Raw genomic sequence first — 5,372 nt, 5'->3', positions numbered from 1 at the left:
CTGGGGTACCGGCAGCGAAGACGGCCAGCTTCCCCCCGCCAGGAGCACCGAGCGGCTCAGGCTTCCCCTCAACCCACAAGGATGCCCCTAGGGGCAGCCGCAAGGTCAGGGACATTATTGCCGTCCCCAGCCCAGGAGGGAAGCACCTCTCGGAGTGGCTCACTTCCACCTCTCTGGGCCAGTACTAGGCTGGACGTCCCTCACTCCTGCTGGCTCTAAATCCACTTCCCCAGCGCTCTCCCAGTGAGAAAATTTGCGGCTGACCAGAGAATCCAGACCCCTCAAAGAAGCTGCATCATGCAGGAACATCCAAGCAGACATGGTCTGCTGGGATGCAACTGTCCTAAAGCAATTAGGACTCTCACAGATGCAAATATGTCAGAGCAGCACTCAGGAGAAGGCAAAGCAGGTGGGCAAGCAGCTCACTGTTCTCTGAAGCCACCCAAGTACATAACTTTCAGAGGAGAAGGGGAAGCTTTCTGAGGTTACATATAAGAATTGATAAGAAACATTGAAAATCTCAATCAAAATCTGGCTCTGAAATCGGTATGAGGATTTCTTTTTGTTTTCTTTTGTGATGCAGGAGGCCAGGCTGAGGCTACTGTCCTGCCCAGCCTTAGATTGCAGAATAAGTGAGATATACACCATGGTTCTGCATCCTTTCTAATTCTTTCAGAGGCAGAAGGGGGTGACCACGCAAGTCAGAGTGCTGCCATAGTAGTGCAGGGCTTGAACTCTGGCTCAAACACAAACCTCTCGATGTTTGGTACTGCCAATATATCAGGTCCTGTTCTGGCCCCATGTTAAGTCCACCAGCTGCCTCCACAGGCAGGAAGCTCATAAGGATAGATGGGACAGAGAAGAAGTGAGACCGAATCACATCTTTGTCTCCTTTGTGAACATTGTATCTCCAGCCAGCTCATTACAGGCATCCCACGAAGAAACATGGGACTGGAATGGCCCTTAGATGGGCAACTCCAGTTTGTTATCATACGATACCTTCCATCCTGCTGAGCCTAATTATCTGCAACCAACAAAGAAAATATTCCTGTTCTTTCCCAATTCCTTTTCTGTAACCTCTCTCTGTACCTGTCCTTGAGTTGTAACAGTCACATTTCTGTGGAGTTTTATGTTTTAGGTGGCAGCATAAAGCAAATTATAACGAAAAGAAACATCTTTCCGTTGTATAAAAGAGGGCCTTAAAAAAGAAAGGTATCAGAGTTTTGGATTGGAGGCATAGGGGACATCCATATAACTGCACAGGGAACATTTCTGCGCAGTCATCCATTAAATTACAGGCACTCATGCATGCATGATGCACGTTGCTAACTCTGCCTTGTCTTGTAGCTCACCACATGGTAAGACCAAGTGCTTTCTGCTTCCACCAAATCCATTAGGACAGCAGGCACCAATCTAATCTTGGTACCGTAACATGAATATGAACATATACCCCACATGGCTGATAGATTATGTGCTCAATCAGCTCCCTTTGCACCTTGGAGAAAGCAAGGTAAAGCATATAGTTACACCAGTGAAAGGAAGAAGCCGTATAGATCTGCCTTAGCAACATGTTCAGTTTCTGTGAGGGTGTCGTGGTTTAAGAGGGATGGGCTTCTCTTTGTGTGACACCGCAGCCTGCAGTTAACACCACGGGGAGGAATGCAAAACAGCACCGGGGGGTGCTTGATCATATGTGGGTTCACTTTATCAAATAGTCTTTGAATTTGCTCCTGACACTGGTTGGAGAAGGAGTGAGGAGGGAATGCTTCCTGTCCTTGCCAGCTTATGTCAGCTCTTCCTGAAGAAAATGTTGAGCAGGGTGAGAAATATGCTCTGTGATCACAGGGGCCCTTGGTAGACAAAACAGGATCACACTGATTCTGGGTTTTTGCCTTTTTCCTGTGCTGTAGCAACAGGGAACATTAAAACAGCTTGCCAAAACTGCAGGGCTTTCATGCCAGTAAGTCAAGACACTCCTTGTTTCTTAGTATTAGTGATATCAATTGAAATGACTAATTAGAGACATACCATTTCTTGATATCAATCCTGACAGGTAGTGGGTATCTGGCAGAGAGAGCGTGCTGTGTGATACAGCAGGATGAGTTTGCACTGAATTGTAATTCCTCTCCACCTTCTTCCTTACATTTGTAATTTGTGCTTAGAAGTTGATGAAGACAATGCAGTCAGTCCATGAACTTCATCTGAAATGAGCATCAGCTCCGGGAAAGGTGCTAACATCACAATTATCATTATGAACAAACACAAGGAGAAAGACATTGCACAGTCACATCTGCTCATGGAACATCTACTACCTTAAGTCATGACACCACTCATGAATTCTCTACCCAAAAGCTGGGTGCAAGGAAGAGCTCCAGCTGCTCAGCTCAGGCGTATGTGAAAGAGGAGAGAGACAGGATGTGCAGGAGTTTTTGTGAGACAGCTGGAGGGCAGCATCTACATGTTTAAAAGAGCTTGCCAGAAAAGGACGGCAGGGTAGACTGCTAGATTTGGTACACAGCGAGGCTTTCAGACTGTAAAGTGGGCAAGATCAGATGAATGCATTTGGATCTAAGGACGCTGGTTATTGTGAGAAGATCTCCAGTTGAAGTGGTGTGTAGCAGTGAAGCAAACATAGTTAAAAATTCTCTTTGCAAAGCTTGTGTTTGTGCCTTCTAGGCACATAATTCCTTAAGGGGTTACACAAGAAACCAGGCAACCACAAACAAGATATAATTATGAAGAATCACAGAACAGGAGTATACATGAAGCCCGAGCCACCATTCCTAGAGATTTGGACAAACACGTCAGAATTTACACCCTGCGAAGATGCTCAGAGTAGGAGAAGTGACCGAGGGAATGAGTGTCACAGGACAAAACAGAGCAGTGAGCTAATGCTGCCCTGGTCGTTTTGGCTTTGAAATTCATGAAGTCCAGCCACCTGGCCCACTCACTGGCACACATGTCAACTGAATGAATGCTTTCCTCTTTCTTCATGTTTTCCTCCATCTCCACATGGAGAAACTGAAGCAACAAGATGATTTGGCACGCTTGGCACTTAAAGCAGCAAAGGGGCAGAGAGTGGGGATATTCCATCCGTTCCAGAGCAAGGTTTGATCCACTGAGCCTTCCTGATTTCACACACCCATTGATCTAATTCTTTTCCTTACATACTGAAAAAGGATCTGCAAAAGAAATCAGCTGTTGTTTGATTTGCTGTAATTAAATGCCTGGCATCAGAACATCAACAGATGTGGAAGAAAAAGACACACCTATCCATGAAATGTACAGATCTGCATGCTGCAGGGAGAAAAGATCCTTTGGGAGATATTCACTGCACCTAATTGTTGGTCTAATCTCCTAATTCATGTATTTTTTAATTACCTTAATGATAATTAGCCAATGGCATTCTTGATGTGGCATGCATCACTCCAACATGAAGTGCCCTATAGCTGCTACATCAGGAAGGTTTGCCCCATTGCTGTCACCTCAGAACCCAGTGCAGAGCTGGATATAAGACTCAGATGGAACGGAAGCAAATTCAGCATTATGAATTAAAATAGGACAGGATTACAAGAGTCTGCCCTCAGTTATAGGTGAACAACTTATTGCCTGTGGGTTTCTCTGTCTAGCAGAACAGATTTCACAGCAGCAGCCAGCACAGTCTGCAAAGATGCTTCTAGAACTACTAGCTTAAAGTGGAGAGGGGGAACAGTTGTGTAGATGTAAAGCCTCATCAACATTTATAAAACACTTGTTCTCAAACAGCAGTCAACAAGAAGTCATCATGATAGGTGATCATTCAATTTGGTGTTCCTTTCCTGAAAAAGCTAAATCCTAGGTCACTTCTTTTGTCAGAAATGTAGATACTTTCTACAAGTGTGATAAGAAAGAAGTGTCCATCTTTCATGACACACTAGCTCTACAGTGTGCACACTGGGAAAACATGTTTTGTACAGCCAGCTTGATGCCGCAGATTAATTCTGTTTATTTTCTAACTTCTACATTAGCAGTTCTCCAATTCACCAGCACAGGATCTGCACAAAAGCAGAAGCTGTTGCCTGACCTTCAAGGCAGAACCACAGTAGCACCATCAAGGATGGAAGTCTGTGGATATAAGAAGCACCAAAGTGTCATTTATGTGCTACTGTGGAAGCATTTGCCAGAAAGGGAAAACTTTCAGAAGAAGGAGAAAGATACAGAGAGACTGCATGGACTTTTCTTAGGGCTTTTTATTCCTTCAGTCCTCCTACATTCCTCCCTCTCACACTTTGCAGCTGCTAGGTTGAGATCTCTTGCCTGGTATCAACCACTTACCAATTTTCCATCAAGCAGCTTCATGGAGGACAGGTTTTCTATGCTGCCCTTCCTGTTTGGAAAACACTTTCCATAAAAGCAAGCAAAGCCACTAAATTTATCTGCCTTAAAAATTAACAGAATCCCTTGTTACAGTGTCCTGCACACCCTACCCAGCAGTCAGCGTGGCTGTGCAGAGACCACTGCTGACCGATATCCAACATCCCGTCTCGCTCAGGTGCAACAGGGGGCACAAAACTGCATGATTCCTGCCACCACAGGAACAATTTTGGCCTCATCCACAGCAGCATTTTCACGAAGATGTGCACCCCAACTTGAAAGCACTGTGAAACAGCAGAGATCTCATACTCAGGAGAACGTAATGCAACAACGAATGACCTTACAGTTAAAAACCTGTGCGTGCTGTCCCTGCTGTAAGCTTGCTAACTCAAACTTCCAAGCCTCACATCATGTAGTGTCTTCATCTGATAGATGAAGGACTCTTGTTCTCTCACAGGTTTTCCAGAACTAGATCCAGCTGTAGATGTGCCTTTTGACTTCCCATTTCCTTCACTTGGTTGCTACATTCTCCCTGAAACTGCTTGTGTAAAACACATATAAATCCAATAACTGCACTACATGAAAGAGAAAGAAAAAGAGCAAAAGTGAAAGAATGGCTTCCTTTGGATAATCAATTCCTTTGGAAAGTTCCATTTTCATGAACAAAATCTGCCTGTTTATGCAACAGAGGTCATCATATGGGTCCGACCCCTCTACAGACACACATAACCTGAAGAGCTTTTACATTTTTTAGCAGCCATTTTGCGAAGTGCTGCTTATGTATTTGTTATGAATGATGCTCAAAGTCAATCATATGAAGAAAATTATTAACAGGGGAGAATAAATAGGGTGGTTACAAAATACTAATTCCTCACACACATACTGATCGCTTTTGTTGTGACCAGTGGTGTGGTCATTTGCTGAGCTCTGACATGCAAATATCTGTTATACTTTTGCAGCACTTAGGTGAGGAGGGTTTAAGTCCCTTTTCATTCAAGCCTATTTATTGTGCATCCCAC

The sequence above is a fragment of the Nestor notabilis genome, unplaced genomic scaffold (assembly GCF_000696875.1).
Source record: "Nestor notabilis isolate BGI_N333 unplaced genomic scaffold, ASM69687v1 scaffold25333, whole genome shotgun sequence".
In the NCBI taxonomy this organism is placed as follows: Eukaryota; Metazoa; Chordata; class Aves; order Psittaciformes; family Psittacidae; genus Nestor; species Nestor notabilis.
This window is presented reverse-complemented; position numbering follows the sequence as displayed.